Genomic DNA, 19,287 nt, shown 5'->3' on the forward strand with positions numbered 1-19,287 from the left:
CTTTTCCTTCTCCAATTGTTCTATCTTCTTTCCTAGCTCCAAATTCCTCTTTTCAAAATCTTGCTTGATGATCTTTAGCTCAGATGGGATCACTTCCAAATGCTCTTCCATCGGTCGAGTATTTTCCTGACTTGGCACAAGGATGTTGTCATTGACTCTATGACCCTACCACCAACCATACTCGGGGTCGTCAAGAGACTTGCAGCAAATCTTTTCATCCTACAGGTTTGGTTCCAAGCGTTAGATATTTCTCGAACCTTTTTCTTGTAATTATCACCCTTATACAAAAACTCACATTGAGCCAACCCTTGTGTTGCTGGTATGAACTGTCTCGATTTATATTGCCTCAATACAAGTAGAGGAGTATATCCAATAGCTCCTCATATCCCAAGTAGGGGGACCCAATCGAAGTTTCCGCATCGGTACAAAATCTCATCAGGGATCATCCAAAGAGCCCTCTATTCAACGTCTTTGTCTTGTAGATTTTGGAGAATCGCCATCCATTTTTCTTTTGAAATATCGTCTCACCTCAGTGTAGCCTCTAATTCTTTCAATGGGGAGTAATTCTCGGAGAATACTCAATAAGAAACTTTTCTACCTTCCAAAAATGGCTATGAAACCATGCTAACAGAAGTTACGCACACCCAACGAACCTACCTTCACCTGCTCTCCGACATACATTCAAAGATCTAAAAGTTTAGGCCAAGATTACTGGGACGGCTGTGACCCTTTTATCGAGTCAGTCAAATAAATCTGAAATTGCCTCATCTATGTGCTTTAGGGAAGATTACTAACCTGTAGATACTCAAGACGAAGATATCGACCCTTTTCTTTGTGTCCAAATGCGTCAAAATCAGATCTCACAAACTTTTCCAAGGGATACATTTGCTTTCTCCTTTTTGCTTAATTCGAGCCACGACCCATTGTTCACTCATCCCCGTGATGCTCATTAATTTTTTTAGGAAAGTCGGGACATTGGCGGCTCTAGAGTAAGATTTGCCGGCTTGAATCTTCGAACATCAAAGCAAAGTTGTATACTCTTCCACAGTAGGTACCAAATCTACCTTTCCAAAGGTAAAGCAGCTGTAGGCGGGATTCTAAAATTAAGGTAGAGCTTGAAACAAGCACTTGTCCACTTTGATATCGAGTAGATAGGGCAAATCACAATAATTATAGAAAAATAGCTGCTTAATTTCATCTTCCCATCGGTCTCATATTTCTTTCAACTCTTAGAGGCTATTCTGAGTCACGCTGATTTGAGTGAAATCCCACAATTCTGACACATACCCATCCGTTAGACTATCACCCTTCTCTAATTGCGTTTTCTCGGACCATATTTGGACAGCCGCATTATCTTCCACTTTATCAAGAAATTCATTCTCCATAGCAAACTCTCTATTTAGTAACTGAATGTGAATCAACACCTTTTTTTATGATGAAAATGTCATGCAATCACAGTCAAAACAAAACAAGTTAGTACATTGCATACAAAGCTAGAATTTAAAGTAAAGAAGAAATAAAAAATAGAACATCTATTCGGGTGACCACTAGGGTTTGGTGTAGTTATACCTAGGGTAAGCTTTTAGGGCTCATTATATACTGTTCAATTCTAAAGTAAAGGTACCTGAACCGACAGATTCCTCAATCCTCACCCATTATAGGCTCATACGGACCAAGTTCAATTCAGGGGAATTCATTTCCCTATGGCTATACGAAGATGAAAATCTCGCGAAGACATAGGTACAGATGTATCCCGAAGGTGATCCACTATCCTATACGAAGGTGAAGACCTCACAAATGAATAGTTTCTCACTCCCACTTAAAAGGGTATAACTGACCGGTTATGAAATGCAATATGTGAAAATATATCCAAAGACTCGAACCAATAAAGCAAGTATATCAAAATAATGCAGACCATAAAAATGAAATGCAACGAAAGATTGTAAATTTAAACCAAGTTATCAATTTTCGACAAAAAGACAAGAAGTAATCAACTCGTAGCCTAACTCTCTTATTCATTCCCCAGCGAAGTCGCCAAGCTGTCGAAACCATTTTTTTGAAATCAACTTTTATTAAAAATATAAAAATAGGAGTCGCCACCAATCTTTTTTATAAGGTGTGATCGGATCACCTCGTAATTTGATCGTTTTAATAAAATTTTTGATTTATTAAAACAATGATTTTTAGTCTACAAAGTCTAGAAAACAAGTTCGGAAGTCGATTACACACGAGGAAAGGTTAGCACCCTCATTACGCCCAAAATTGGTACCTAATTGATTAATTAAAGTCTTAGTGTTGTGAATTGAAAATTTAAAAAAAGGAGTTTAAAACACAATCCTTTTTGTATTAAGGCGCTATTTAACTAAAATAATTTTCATGAAAAGGGTTTATTTCAAGTTACTCGAGAAGGAAGAATCATATCCCATAAGTTAGGATATAATGCTTTAAATCCTCGAAAACGAGAATAAACGCTAAAATTTTATTTATTTTAAAATATATTCATTATCTCGATTTTAGAAAGAAGACATATTCCGTAAGTTACGAACACAACTTTTCTAATTCCAAAAGATAATGAATGTCGTTTCGATTTAAAAAAAATTTATTCATCGTGCAAAAAAAAACGAACATGATGCTTAAAGTGATACGCATTTAATTTATTCAGGCGTGGTATGAAAACGGAAAATATGTTTAAATGTAGCGTATGACATAATGATAATGAAGTAATGTGAAGCAGCTGTATGGGTAGGACATTTATATTAGAATGATAAATAACAAGTAAATGAAGAAATATTATAATATTAATAACATAATTATAACAATAACATTGACATTAATAATTATACCATGGTGATAATAAATAAATGATGTAAATGTGGTAATAATAAGAATATTAATTCATAACAAAATAAATAAAGTAATTTGAAATAAAAAAATGAAATAAAATGAAAGGAAAACATAAGTAATATCGAATTTAAATATATATAAAAATAATAAATAAATAGGCAAAACAAATAATATTAAATTTAAGTATTTAAAAAGTAAATGAATAAATAAAATAAGTAATATTAGATTTAAGCATACGACAAATATATTAAAAAAATAAAAAATAATGATGACAATATACACAAATAAAAACAATATAAACAATAACTTTTTTTAACATATGAGAAAGAATAAAGAAATAAATAAGTAAATAAATATAAAAGAAAACAATTTAATAAAGATTAAAAATAAAGGACTAAATCGAAATTTAAATGAAATTAAAGGCATAAATTTAAAAAAGAAGAAAAGAAGAAAAAAAAAGACTAATAAGGACTAAAATGTAATACGCTAAAAGGAACAGGGATCGAGCGGGAAGATATCCCAAAATTCCCTATGCACACTGTTTCTCTGACAAATCGGGGATTAAATTGCACAAAGAATAAAATAAAAAGAGGAAATAAAAAATAACAATCAAGCAATGGGACGAAATTAAATAATAGTGAAAATGCGGAAGGATTTAAACAGCAATTAGCCAATTTTTCTAGAAAACACGCGGATCCTGTGGGCGGGTTAGGTTGGGTGTGGGTCAAAAGCCAAAACGACATCGTTTTGACATATGGGAGTCAAGTCCAAAACGGCGTCGTTTTATATCTCTATAAATGCCAAAAAAAACTCAAAAAAATCATTTTAACCCTCTTTCAAAAAAAAACTTAGTCTTTTTTTATTTTTTTCTCTCTAGCCCCTTTGGCCTGCCTTTGCTCCTGTCATCGGCCACCGTGGTGACCACCGGTCGCCGGCGAAGGCACCGTCATCCACGGTGGCCGAAAAGTCCAAAAGTCTCACCTTTTGTTCCTTTTTTCGAGTAGAACCCCGATTTAGGGTTAAAAATGCTCGAAAAAAGCCCTCAAAGATAAAAAAGAAACAAAGAACCCTTAGTTTCTGCTCACTTCCGTCGTAAACATTTGAAGAACCCCTAAGGGTCCACGGTCTTCCAGAACGGAGGGAGAAGCAACGACGATAGAGGTATAAAATTTAATTTTTTTATGTTATTTTATGTATTTCAAAAATAAAAGATGAAAATGAAAAAAAAACACATTTTTTTTTATATTCAATCTCTTTTTTTTGTATATTTTCTTCTATCTTTCAAAAAAAAGAACCCCCCTTACAATTAATTCAATGGCTTTTATAGCTGATTTACAATCTTAATTTTTCTACTATTTCAACTGCTTATATTTAGTTTGTCTTTTCTTCCTTTTTCTTTGCAGGCAATGGTGGCAAAGCAATTGGTGGAGTAGGTGGCTGCAGAGGCTAGGTTTTTTTTTTTTTTTTAAAAAGTTTATGTTTTTAGGCTATGTAAACTTTAAGGTTTTCTGTTATTTAGGTTTATAAATTGGGCCTGCTGCTTTCTTTGTAAATGAACTTTTTTATATATTTTTTGGTTTAATCTTTTTGTTTTATTTATTTGAAATTTGTGCCCGGTGAAATTGACCCATTACAGATGAGATAAAAAATCAAGGACTAATATATTAAATTTCAGAAAGCAGCAGAATGTAATCTTTGGATCATGCCAATCAGAGGAATGAGTAGTTAAAGCTTAGAAACGACTTTCATATTTGCAATTTTATGGGTCATGCTTCTTGTAGTTGATAAAAAAAAAATTATTGTCCTTTGATGTTTTGAGTGGAAAAGGGTTATGATGGGCAAAAAATCCCATCCGACCAAGCAAGAGTCAAGGGAGTAGGCCTAAGACACGGGTCAGAACAGCAACATGCTACAAGAATGTTATTAAAAAGATGATCATATCAAGGTCTCCTGTACAGCCACTTGTGACATCATAAGTAACCGAATTTTGGTTAAGAATTTCAAAGAAGATGGCAATATCAATTTGTATTAAAATTATGAAAAATCTCCTACTCTGATCATGTTAATAATCATGCATAAAGGTAAAAATTCTGACCATTGAAAGATATGCAAAAAGAAAATTATGGACAATTTTCCTTGGATCACCTCCTTATATGAAGACAAACACCACTAACTAATGAATAAACCAATAATTAAAATGGACCAAACATCAATTCTCTATGCATCTCTTTCATTCATCTTTCTCTTACTTTGTTTAAACTTACTGTTTCAATCCAAAAAACAGCCCCAAAACCTCTCTCCATCCCTACCTTCACTCCCTTTAATTGGCCACCTCGACCTCCTCGAATCTCCCGTTCACCGTTTCTATCACCTTCTTTCTCAAAAACACGGCCCAGTCTTCTCCCTTTTCCTAGGGTCTCAGCTCTTTGTGGTGGTTTCGTCTTCAGCTGTTGCTGAGGAATGCTTCACCAAAAACGATGTGGTTTTAGCTAACCGTCAGAAGTTGATCACAGGGAAGCACTTCGGCTACAACTACACCACAATTTCCACTTCGTCTTACAGTGATCATTGGCACAACTTACGTCGCATTGGATCTATCGAAATCTTCTCATCGAGTAGTCTCAATGCCTTTGTCGCCATTCGGAAAGATGAGGTCCAACGGTTGTTGGTGAGGCTGTCACAAGATTCATGTCAAGGGTTTGCGAAGGTATAGCTGAAATCCATGCTTAATGACTTGACACTTAACAACATAATGAGGATGGTTGCGGGGAAGAGGTATTACAGGGATGAAGTGAAGGATGAAAATGAAGCGAGGGAGTTCAGGGAGGTTATAACGGAGACGTTTAGGAAAGGCAGCACAGCAAATCGTGCGGAGTTCTTGCCGGTTTTGAATTGGTTTGGAGGGTACGAAAAGAAGGTGAAAAAGATTGGGAAAAAGTTGGACGGATTGCTGCAAAAGTTGGTCGATGAGCATCAACGGATGAAGCAGGAAAATAATGATAATGGCAGCATGGTAGATCACCTTCTTAACTTGCAACAATCTGATCCTAATTACTACACTGATGAAATCATCAAAGGGCTCATGCTGGTTAGTTCAATCTTCTCTCTCTTAAAGTTCCATTGTTTTCAAAAATAAAAAACCCCGAACAGCAAAACTTTCAACATTCTAATTGAATTCTCAAAATACCTATATCATGTCAGCATAGGAAGCTCAAAACGGGAAATGTCGTGTTTTTTATTTATATCACCATTTTAATAACATACATGGTGATCATGCAGGTCCTAATACTAGCAGGAACTGATACAACATAAATGACAATGGAATGGGCAATGTCCAATTTACAGAACCACCCAGAAGTATTGAAGAAGGCTCAAGCTGAAATAGACACTGAAATAGGGCAAGAAAATCTGATTGATGGATCAGATGTTTCGAAGTTAAAGTATCTTCAAAGTATTATACTAGAGGCTCAAAGATTACACCCTGCACTCCCTCTTCTACTTCCACATGTACCATCTACTGATTGCACCATAGGCGGATACGATGTGCCGGGCGGCACGATTTTGTTGGTGAATGCGTGGTCCGTTCATAGGGACATACAATCATGGGATGATCCAACAAGTTTTAAGCCAGAGAGGTTTGAGAATGATGATTCTCAATCTCACAAGATAATGCCATTTGGGTTAGGAAGAAGGGCATGTCCAGGGTCAGGGCTTGCTCAGCGAGTGATGGGCCTAACCCTTGGCTCATTGATTCAATTCTTCGAGTGGGAAAGGGTTGACGGTAAGGAAATTGATATGACTGAAGGTATGGGAAGCACCATGCCTAAAGCTCATCCATTGGAGGCTTTGTGCAAAGCTCGCCCCATTGTGAATAGAGCTTTTTTTAGTAATTAATTAGGAGTTCTCATTATAATTATTATTATAATACTGATATTTTATTGCAACGAAGCATATGATATTATAACTTGTGAAGATATCAATAAACAAAACTATATGACTTCTTAATTTCCACACTTATTCATTCCCCACGTTCGTTTTCATTTGCAATGTAATTTAACCAAAAAGAAAAATAAAACCAAACAACTATAAGTAGTCATTATGAAAGGATAACAACTTGAAACATCATAACCCAGATGGATTGATACTAAGTTATCAACACGCATTTCAGGTGCCGGAGTTCCGATTTTTCAGTAAAAAAGAAAAACAAAAAGAGAAGAAAAAAACCCAAAAGAATTCAATAACTAACCATGAAAAACACTTGAGCCTGTGTCTAAATATCTCAAAGATGTGGTCCTATTGTGAACATATTTAAACCTAAGGCTGGTGAACCTTGGTCAAGAGTAAACAGGCCTAAGATAGATTAAACATTGCAGACAACTTATCTAAGCTCAAAGACTGGACATTTTGGGACATGACAGCGACACCTGTGACTAGTGCAATAGAGGCGAATAACGCACCTTTCAAGCATCCATGTCCATTCGAAAAATGTCCTATAAGCAACCTGCAGTACTTGTCTGCCTCCTTCAATGATGCATCTGCATCGATTTCTGCTTTCTTGTTCTATTTATATAACCAAATGGAACAAATTAGTATTGATTAAGTCTCATTTGCAATTAGTCAAAAACCACGAGAACATGTATAGGAGTATAGAGAAGAAACAAGTTGCAGCCAGTGTTCAAGAACGACAACATTTATGAGAATGCATTACCTTCTGCCTGAAACTTTTTAAAGTTTCCCTCAAAGAATCAACTGTAGAATGTTTCGCAAAATGCTCTTTCCATTCATTAGCAAGCTTTCTCAAAACAGCAACACTTGCATCGAGATTATCGAGATAAAGCACATCCTGTTTCCAAAGATATTGGGGAAAAATAACCAACAAAACTTTAACAATAGTTAAGTGAAAGAAAATACAGTCAAGATCCGGGGGAAAACATTAACCAGAAAGATCAGTAGAAACCAAAACCAATTTGTTATTGGATGAAAAATCTTCAAATAGGTCAGAAATTGCTCACCCATTGCTTATAACACTCAGGATTTTGAGTTAAACACCAAATAAAAACATCACTTGCTTTCTTAGATAATTCTGGAAGACCTGCAATAAAAATAAAATATGGTATAAATGGATAGAACTAATTTCATACACCATTTCAGGTGGGTCTAAGATGCAGTCTAAGAATTTAGTTTTACCTTCTCCGGTAGCTTTTACAGCATAGCTCGGTATCTACTGGGCAACTTGTTTCATTGCTTTACTTCCAAGAGAACCAGCAAAGGCAACCTCCTTCAGAGTAGGATAAATAGTTTCGAACCTCTCAGTTGCCTTAATTATTAATAGATTGGAAATGAAACGGTCTTAGGACTTTTGGGAACCCTGGGATGGAATCAAAAGAAATCACGAAAAAAAGAACCTACCTTAACTCGAGCTGAGGGTGCTGGAAATGTGAGTCTCATCAAAATATCAAGAGCAGAAGGTGGCACCAGTCGATCTCCCTTTCTGACAGCACTATTAACTAAAATAGGACGGGCTTTCGAAGAGAAAATTATTCTGATCTCAACAGATAAAACAAATAAGATCTAAAGAATTGGAGGAAAAAGAGAAGTATTGGCATATTTCTCAAATCCCAAAGCCCAAAGATTTAAAAATGCAATAAATTTATCAAAAGAAAATGCCACACCTCTCTACTAATTGCAAAATCAAGTCTCTAGATTGAGGATTACAACTTGACTTGTCACTTAGCATAGGCAGCAGAACATGTACCCACATGTACAGGCCCACAGCTAAATCTCCTTGTGTGGCCTGTGGAAACAAATCAAATTAATGGTTGAAATTCATACCCAAAAGAGTGATTTGTGCAGGAGGAAACATTACAGTCTTAAGGTTGTCAATAGCTACCTGAGCAATCATCCACACAGTGATAGGCAATTTATCCTGTCCCTGATATTTTGGATCTTCCCTCAACTTTGGTGCCAAACTGATCAAAACATCAGGCTTTCTTCTTAGTGCCATGGATAGAACCACAAATATAGCAACCTGCAATTCTGGATTAGTTAATTAAGCAGGAATTGCTTCTCTGAACAGCTAAACAGAAGCATTAAAGGAACATCCGGACAATCGATCTCATTTTTGGCTAATCAGTATCACTCGTATCCATTTTAGTTGAGACCCTTCTCAAAGATGCAACAGAAGTATTTTCCAAGAGTATTGGAAGAAATAAGATCAACAATTACCAGAGACTTCGATAGTGCTGGCTGGGGAACTTTCTTTGATCCCTTAGTAGCTCCTTGATGACTAGCAAGGTCAGCCTGTATACTGTACAACGACCATAACACAAACGATACTAAGACATCCAAAGATCTCCGGTTCAACCAATCAACCGATGTCTTATAGACATCTTCCGGTACATTCGAAAGCGGAATCTATTCAAAACAAAATAACAATATCCAAAATCAAGCTAGCAAAGTTCTCTCCATGCATGTCCTACCACTGAATATACAATAACTGAACAAACCTATGAACTTTTCCAAAATATTAATGAAATAGAACTTAAAGAAGTAAGCTTACATCAACCAATTTCGAAACGGTAGATTCTTTGAAAAGCCTTAACCAGGGGAATTGTGCTGCACTCACTGAAGCAAATGCTCTTCCAAAGTAATCAGCAAATCTCATTAATTGTATATCTTGTTGGGTCTCATAAGAGCTCTGAATTTTTTTTGTTAAAGTAAGAATCAGATTCAGATCAGTCAGAACTAAAACACACACACACACAAAAAAAAATAATGTAAATTTGAAGTTACTGTTACTCACAGTGATGTCAATAAGAAAAGCAGTAAGATCACCGACTTCGATCTTCGAAGCAGCTTCGGCTACAGTCAACTTCGGTTTCTTCGGCTTTTTCGGCTTCACCTTCTTAATTTCCACAGCACCGTTCTCCTCCACGCCACCGGTGTCACTATCATCTTCATCATCAACCTTCACTCCATTAGAAACAGCAGAAGAAACTGCAGCCTCCGCTTTCGCCGCCGCAGCAGCTTCGGCTGCGCGACGACGGCGATCCTCAGAATGTTTCTGGATCGAGCTGAAAACGTCGGAAGAGACGCCGCCATTGTAAAGATCAGAAAAACCACCAGAAGGAAGAGGCTTCGAAGGCTTCCGATTCCGTTTTGAATACGACACAGTTTTCCAGTCGTTGACGTCGTCGTTTTTTCCGTCTTCGTTTTCAAATTCTCTGAGAATTTGCTCGATCATAGCTGAATTTTCGTCCATCATTATTTAAAACTAAACAAAAAGTAAAAACACTTTTCCTTCTACTTTACAGAGGAGAGGTTTAAAACAACGGAGTCTCGTCTGAGAAGACTGTTTAGTCCAGCGAGAGAGATCGGCGGGGAAGAAATAAGACTATAAGAGGGGAATGAAGGCCGCGGGTTTTAAAGGGAAAGATTTTACAAACAAGGGAAAAAAGACTGGACAGTGTTTCAAAAATGGGCACGTGGATTACTGTATTTTGTTTTTTTCCTCAACCCTTGATTTTACATTGGTCCAATTCTATAAAAAGTCCCTGCACTATTCATTTGTTTTATATAGTCCAGTACAATGACCTGATTTATATATCTAGACTAGGAATGGCAGTAGGTCATATATTTGTACTTTGTAAACAATTTGAATCTATGAACTTAACTAAAATATAAAATTCCTAAAATTCTTTTTATTCGTATATAAAATCAAAATTACAATGTGAATTTGAATAACTAAATCTGCATTCTTTATACAAATAAACAATGCAAGTTTGGATAATAAATGTTCAATCCACATTTGTTTTGAATTCACATAGGATAATAATTTTATAGTTCTATTTTTCTTTTTTTGTCGAAAAAGGAGAACCAACGTCCTTACAAAAAACTCAAGCAATGACAACTCTAGGATAAGCCACTCCCACAGAATCAGCTAACAAAAGATTCAAGACTACTAGGAGGAGCCTTAAAAAATTCGAAAACCATCCTCTAAGCAATGACCCATATTATTGTTTTGTCACAGAATATAGAGAAGAATGAAGCACCAATCTCTATGGAGCTGACTTGTTATTTCACCTACCAGACTGCCTATCGTTAACACCATTGTGAATCATCTCAATTGAAGTAAAAGAATCAGATTCTATATTAACATTTCTCCATGCTACTTCAACACCAAACACAATACCCCTAAATAAATGCTACAATTCCCCCCACTATACATCTGCTGCTTCCCAAAATTAACAACACAAGACACCCAGATCCCGGAGTAGTTGGTCACTAAACTCATTTTCGCTATTTCACCCCCAACAAATCCTATTGTAGCATTGGTGTATGGAAATTAAGTTATATATTTTTATGAGAATTAAAATGTAATTTTACAATTTTAATAACTTATATTTTTATAATTTCTAAATGATTAAATCAAATTTTATCATTTTAAAAGGCCAAAGTATAATTTTACCCTTTACTTTATCTAAAACTTAAAAGGCTAATATTGAAATTTTACATTTTTGGGGGGCGAGGCCACTACCATCCCCCAAGCTCTGCCTTGTAGGGGCGATTGTAATCACATGACAATTACATTTTGCTCCACTTATTATGGGTATTTGCCTTTCTACAAATTCCAAGTTTCATGGTAGGTTGACTCTTTTTCGTTACCTCCTTTTTAAATTGGTAACTCTAGATATTCTAATATCTACTTAAAGTTAAGACTTTTATGGGATGACATTCGTTCTTTGATACAGTAGGTACATATCAAAACTCAACATAGACACCATTAGATGGACCACTTCATTTGTAGAGCGGCGTTATGGTAGGTTGACTCTTTTTCGTTGCCTCCTCTTTAAATTGGTAACTCTAAATACTCTAATATTTACTGAAAGTTAAGACTTTTATAGGATGACATTTGTTCTTTGTTACAACATGTACATATCAGTACTCAACATGGACACCATCAAACGGACCACTTCATTTGGAGAGCGGCGGTATTCATGTTTTTGTCCTTGTACCCAAAAAAAAAGAAAATATTAAAAATATCAGATTATAGTAGAAAGATTAATTATATTAAAAATGTATTGTATAGGGACCTTTTATAGAATTGAACCATTTTGAGTTTCTCAAATCTAGCTCTCTTTGGGTTTCAAGCCAGGAGATTTTCATTAAAGGTAGAATTATTTTGATTTGATTTCCTAATTGAATTGAATTTTGAGTTTAATTCTATTTCATCTAAATTATAAGTTCATTAATATAAAAATATTAAATTTTAATTATATAAATAACAAAATAGGTTTTTATTTCAAATAAATTGAAATTGACTCTCAGCTAAATATTTTTATATTATTAGAATCATATCCAAATTAGATCTTTTGGATTTAAAAAAAATGAATTGATTTCAAAATTTTTAACTTAATTTACTTTTTAATAATTCGCATTTTATAAATTTAGAAACAATCACAACCGTCTGATCATAAATTGATGACGCCATATCAGCTTTAAATCAAGGTCTGATAATACATTTGTACGTAAGAAAATTTTTGTTTACTTTTATATTCTAGAAGTTTGGCACTTGTAGGCAGTTGGAGAAATTGATATGCCCAAAATCAAAACTTTCTAACCTCCAAAAATGAAGAAAGTTATATTTAGTTCTTTCAAAATTGATCAAATCGTAAATTAATACATGATAAAATGATATTTTGTTCTACCAAAAGTTTTTAATTCGATTTCAACCCTTAAAAAAGTTTTGGATTCGCCCTTGCCGCTACAATCAAAGTCTTGTTAGTCAACCAACTTATCTTTTAGTATAAAAAATTATGACACATTCATGATATGGATGAAAAAAATATATTTATAAAAAAATATTAAAAAATGAATAACATTTTAGTTGAAACAACAAAATTGAGGGTTAAGGGATGTTGGTATTTTATGTTCAAATCTCACCATTTGTGAATTTATTTTAAATTTAAATAAACTTTATAAAATAACAAAAACATTTTCTTAATAATTTTCTTAATTGAATTGATATCTAGTTGATTCGTAATTAAATTCGACAATAAATTTTATTATAATATTAGGATAAATTGTACTTAAGATCACTAAACTATTAGTAAATTTACGTTTTGATCGACCATTTTGTAACTTTTTAAAATTAAATGATCAAAACGTAAATTTATCAATTTTTAGTGAACTTAAGTGAAATTTACCCTAGTATATAAAAAATTGATAAAAAGGAGGAAGGCTTTATGTAACAGAAAAGAAAAGACAATAGGCGTTATATATCATTTATTTATTTATTTATTTTTAAGGTTTTTAGTTTCCAGGATTTTTACTAAAATAATATGAAAAAAAAATCAAAATGAGATGTCCTTAAGATTATATACGAAAATGGGTCATTGAAAGTGATGGAGGGTGGTGCATAGGCGGCACCACCCTCAAATCCAAATTTTTCTGACAGATTTGTAAATTAAAAAAAAAGGAAAAAAAATAATAAAATAAGGGTGAAGGGTACCCTACAGGCGGCACCAGTGGAGGGTACCTCACAGGCGGCATCGCTCACTCCTCTGCACCGACGAGACTCCTCCCTGCCACCGACGGGACTGCTCTGAGCTATTTCTTTTGTTTTTATATGTGTTTGGGGACCTTAAAATGGTCCCCAATTTCTTTGTGTGCCTGAGTGAAGAAGAAGAAAGGGGGAAGGGGAAGAGAAAGAGAAGAGAAGAAGAAGAAGGAGGAGGAGGCGGCATTGGTGAGGGAAGAAAAAAGAAAAAGAAAAAGAGAAGGTGGAGAAGAAGAAGAGGGAGGGAAGGAAAAAAAGGTAATATATTTTTTAAGGAAATAATTTTTAATTGTTAATTTAAGGAAATAAATGATTTATATTAATTGTTCATGTTATTATTGTTGATTGATTTTGATTTAATTTTTAAATTTAATTTTTTGCAATTTATATTTTGGATAAAAAGAAATATTAAGGTCTGTTTGTATTTATTTCATTTTTTATATATATATTCATAATTTATTTTTAATTTTTATTGAAGTAAAAAATCCTATCTATGTTATGTACAAAAAATATTTTATTATTATTTTATTTAATTTATTTGGTAAGTGTGTTTTAGGTTAATTAGATATATTTTTTATTAATTTTATTTGGCATGTCATATTTTGATTTTTTTTTATTTTTTATGTGATGAGTTTTTTTACAAAAATAGTATAAAAAATATTAAAAGAATAGCTTAATAGTATATTTTAAAAAATATATTTTAAAAAATCCGAAAATAAAATAAAAAAAGGCCAAAATCAGAGTTTTTTACTAAATTAATATAAATATACTAAAATAATACATATGAAACATTATGTACTAAAATAATAAAAAAAATATGAAAATAGTATATTTTGAAAAATAAAATCCAAAAATAAAATAAAAAATAAACGGCCAAAATCAAAAATTTTTACTAAATTAATATAAAAAAACTAAAATAACACATTTGAAACATTATGTACTAAAATAATATAAAAAAATAAAATACGAAAATAGTATATTTTAAAAAATAAAATCCGAAAACAAAATTAAAAAAAAGCCAAAATCACAGATTTTTACTAAATTAATATAAAAAAAAAACTAAAATAATACATGAAACATTATGTACTAAAATAATATAAAAAAACAAAATACAAAAATAATATATCCTAAAAAATAAAATCCGAAAATAAAAATAAAAAGGGTCAAAGTCAGAGTTTTTTTTTTCTAAATTAATATAAAAAAACTAAAATAATACATGAAACATTATGTACTAAAATAATATAAAAAAACAAATACAAAAATAATAAATTTTAAAAAATAAATTTCGAAAATAAAAATAAAAAAGGCCAAAATCAGAGTTTTTTTTCTAAATTAATATAAAAAAACTAAAATAATACATTTGAAACATTATATACTAAAATAATATAAAAGAATAAAATACGAAAAGAGTATATTTTAAAAAATAAAATCTAAAAACAAAATAAATAAAACGGCCAAAATCACAGATTTTTACTAAATTAATATAAAAAAACTAAAATAATACATGAAACATTATGTACTAAAATAATATAAAAATAAAATACGAAAATAGTATATTTTAAAAAATAAAATCCTAAAATAAAAAATAAAAAGGGCCAAATCAGAGTTTTTTTTCTAAATTAATATAAAAAAACTAAAATAATACATGAAACATTATGTACTAAAATAATATAAAAAAACAAAATATGAAAATAGTATATTTTAGAAAATAAAATTCGAAAATAAAATAAAAAATAAATGGCCAAAATCAGAGTTTTTTATTAAATTAATATAAAAAACTAAAATAATACATTTCGAACATTATGTACTAAAATAATATAAAAAATAAAATACGAAAATAGTATATTTTAAAAAGTAAAATCCGAAAATAAAATAAAAAAACAAACGGTCAAAATCAGAGTTTTTTATTAAATTAATATAAAAAATACAAAAATAATACATTTGAAACATTATGTACTAAAATAATATAAAAATAAAAAACGAAAATAATATATTTTAAAAAATAAAATCCGAAAATAAAATAAATACCAAAATATATTGAACTACATGCCGAGTATATTATATATATTATAATTTAAAGCAAAATATTTTACTTATTATCATTTTAAAATAATAATAAAAATATTTGTATTTGAATTGAGTATATTTATTTTTTTTAATGTAGTATGACAAAAAATATGCTGTCGGAAAAACGGTTTAGTATTTTTTTTGTAATTAAAAGCAATATATAAAATTTAGTTATTTTGACAAATATTTAAAATCCATCAAACATTAAAATTAATAATCGAAATTTATTTGAAATTGCAGGTATGGCAACGACTTCATTGATTAAGGAAGATCCTCACATAGTTGACACAGTTAATAAAATGGTAATATATTGTTATTTGTTACTCACAGGTTCCATTAAAAAAGATTTATGTAATTTACGGAAATAAATTATATTATTATAACTTTTTTCTGCAATTTAACATTGCCAGGAATCGTACCGCGTATTAAGGGGCCGGGTGAATGGTTTAGGATATTCCCCGGATGCACGACTGATGCCGTACTTGGAGCTAGCTGGATTCGGGTCAGCAGCATTGATCCGGACGATTGATTTGCGGTACGATTTAGTATCCGCATTGGTTGAGCGTTGGCGCCCGGAGACCCACACTTTTCATTTGCCGTGTGGGGAGTGCACTGTCACTCTGGAGGATGTTGCACTGCAACTTGGTCTCCCAATCGACGGGAGTCCGGTAACGGGTGTAAGTGCGATAGCTGAGCCGACTGCACTTTGTTATAGCCTCCTAGGAGCCTCGCCCGGCGATGATGAGTCCAATTTATCAGGTTTGAAATTTACATGATTGAAAGCAAATTTTCAGCATTTACTAGATAATTCCACTGAAGAAGAGTTGATGTGCGCAGCTCGAGCGTACATTATGCAAATTATAGGGGGTGTATTGATGCCCGATGCGAACAACAGGGTTCATATCATGTATTTACCTCTATTAATTGATTTGCATAATGTTTGCTCGTATAGCTCGGGCTCCGCAGTTCTGGCTATGTTGTATCGTGAGCTTTGTAGGACGACAAAGCCTTATGCTGCAGACATAGGCGGATGCCTTATATTGTTGCAATCATGGGCTCTTTATCGGATGCCATTCTTGGCATCGGTTAGTCACCAGCCATACATATATCCACTAGTTAACAAGTGATAAAATTTAACTTGTTATTAATTGATAGTTTCTTTATCATGATACTATTCTAACAATACTATATTTATTTGAAATTTATTTTCGTAGATGGAGTATTTATCCGGGTATCGGGAGGTCGTACACTGTCCCAATATATCGTTTGTTGATTGAGCAACATGCCGGAGAAGGGGTAAGCTATTCCAATATTCACGACATGTAATTACTTTATATATCTTACTCAAACTGTGTGAAATTTTAACCATGGTATTAATCGTGCAGTTTATTTGGATTTCATATCGTAGACCAGAAATTGTGGCCGTTATACCATCTTCTGCCTACATTCATTCTCAATTGTGGTGCATTAATGCACCAATTATCAGTTTCAATGTAGTCGAGTGGTACCATGGGGATCGAGTACTATGATAGTTTGGTTGCATCCAGTATATCCCGGATCCGCCAAAGGAGGTAGGGAAGGTTCACGGCATCAATAAGAAAGGGAAACATGGAATGCATTTGGGGGTTGTGCACCGAAGATATATTGCGGTGTGGGATAATCGGATGAGTTGAAGACCTCGGATGGATATGTCTTCCGATTTGCAACCATCGCCAGAGTACATGCAATGGTACTTTAGTATGGGAAAGCCATATTTACTTGGTGCCCAGTCGATTGTAGTCCCCCCGCACGTGCAGCGACCTGGGGCATACGAGCCAGTGGCCGATATAGAGCCCGACCCACAGCCAGATCTCGAGCCCGAGAGAGAGGTGAAGCCCGAGGCACAGCCTGAGGCCGAGTCTGAGCAATCGTATTCACATTTGGCTGATACTTCTTATCATCCGGATTTCCCAAACAACGACTATTTCCCAGGCTCGTTGGGGGCGGATGCCATTACGGGTTTGATATCTTTGGGTCGTCTCCATCGCAGCACAGCACTTCTCTCGGCCTGTATCCCCCTCAGTACAGCACTAGCCTCGGTCCATATCCACCGCAGTACTCCACTCCTCCTAGGATGTATCCGCTGCAGTATGGCACTCCTCCCGGCTCAAGTTCATCGATGCCATTCGAGCCATATGATTTTTCTTCCATGTATCAAACACCCTCACCTGCGACTGAAGAGGATGTTGGTCGTCGTGATCACCCACAACGTGAACGTCGACCTCCGAATAGGTATACCCCTAGGACCACACCATCTAACCATCAACTTTAGGGGTTTATTGGGTTTTGATATTAAAAAAGTTTGTATTTCTTTCTATATATTTAATTAGAGTAATTGGAACTTTGAAAATTGTAACAAAATTTGACCATAACGTAAATTAGATTAATTTGGACATTTTGAACATTAAAACACTAAAACTTAACAAACTTAGTATTGTAATATAAATTAAATACATTACAACATTAATCTAATTGGAACAAACTTTGCAATATAATTTTTTTATATAAATTAAATACATTACAACATAGGCTTAATTCCTACCCGATCGTGACGATTGTCCAATATGATAGTTTCGCTGCGGGCATTTTCTCCGATTATGACCAGCTAACCTGTATAATCCACAACGCTTACCATCGGATTTCTCCCTAATATCCATCTCATTATGAATTCTGGATGATTGCGGACGACCTCTCGGACTCCTACGTAACCCTCTGTCTGGGACAAGTTCGAAAGTCGTCGGAGGCACTTCCCACGTAGACAAGTTAGGCAGGACGGGAAACTTATTTTCCCAAACACGTAACATGCGCTCGAGTGTGTACACATCATCGACAAATTGTTCAACATTAAGGTTCACCTTAGCACACGCTGCCACGACATGCGCACATGGATAATGAAGTGTTTGGAACCTCCTGCAATCACACCGTCTGTTACGAAGATCAACTCCATAGGACCTAGGTGGTATACCGGGTCGACGACCGATGGTCTCTGTAACACGAAATGTTTCATGGCGTCGAGAATATATTTCTACATTTATTGACCTCGCCATCTGACGGTTTGCAACCATTGTATCCCTGACATCTTCGACAAACACGTATCCCGCCTCTATCTGGTTGACTTGTTGCTGACCCATTCTTGGCATCAAGGTTGCCAACATGTAAAATATAGCCAAAAAGACAGATGAAATCGGAAGATGTCGTGTTTTCAACAACACAGCGTTGACCCCCTCCACTAAGTTTGTGGTCATTTGACCATAACGAAAGCCCTCATCAAAACTTTGAGCCTATTGCCATAGTTCTATAGTACCCAATCACTGTTGGAAAGATGTGTTCGTTTGACCTTCCATGTCACTTTCAAGTCGAGCCATTCTTTGGCGAAAAATATGTGGCTCCAGCTCGTACGCTGTATATGTATTAAGGAAAGATAAGTTACAGTATTGGCCTAAAGCATTAAAACATATGTTGAAAAGATAAGGTAATTATTTACCCATTTTCACAACTTGTCTCTTCCAGTCTGCATTCTTATAATCTCGATGAAAGTTAGCCGCGATGTGCCGGATACAGTAAACAGATCTCCATGGTACATCGAAACGCCTAATGGCGGCAATTAATCTTTTCCCTATATTGGAGATGATTCAAATATTATCGTTGCTAATAACATACCTCCGCAAGTTGGTAAGGAAGAATTCCCACGATTCCATGTTCTCCTTATCTACGATGGCAAATGCTATCGAGAGCACGTTCCTATTGCCGTATTGAGTAACTGCAAGAAGTAAGATCTG

The 19,287-nt window shown here is 34.0% G+C and overlaps 2 pseudogenes; one reads left to right on the forward strand and one right to left on the reverse strand.

Moving 5' to 3' along the window:
• Positions 1 to 5,041: 5,041 nt before the first annotated feature.
• On the forward strand, positions 5,042 to 7,067 carry LOC107887345 (cytochrome P450 81Q32-like; annotated as a pseudogene).
• On the reverse strand, positions 6,915 to 10,280 carry LOC107887346 (transmembrane protein 214-like; annotated as a pseudogene).
• Between the last annotated feature and the right edge of the window lie 9,007 nt (positions 10,281 to 19,287).

The sequence above is a fragment of the Gossypium hirsutum genome, chromosome A07 (assembly GCF_007990345.1).
Source record: "Gossypium hirsutum isolate 1008001.06 chromosome A07, Gossypium_hirsutum_v2.1, whole genome shotgun sequence".
Taxonomy (NCBI): Eukaryota; Viridiplantae; Streptophyta; class Magnoliopsida; order Malvales; family Malvaceae; genus Gossypium; species Gossypium hirsutum.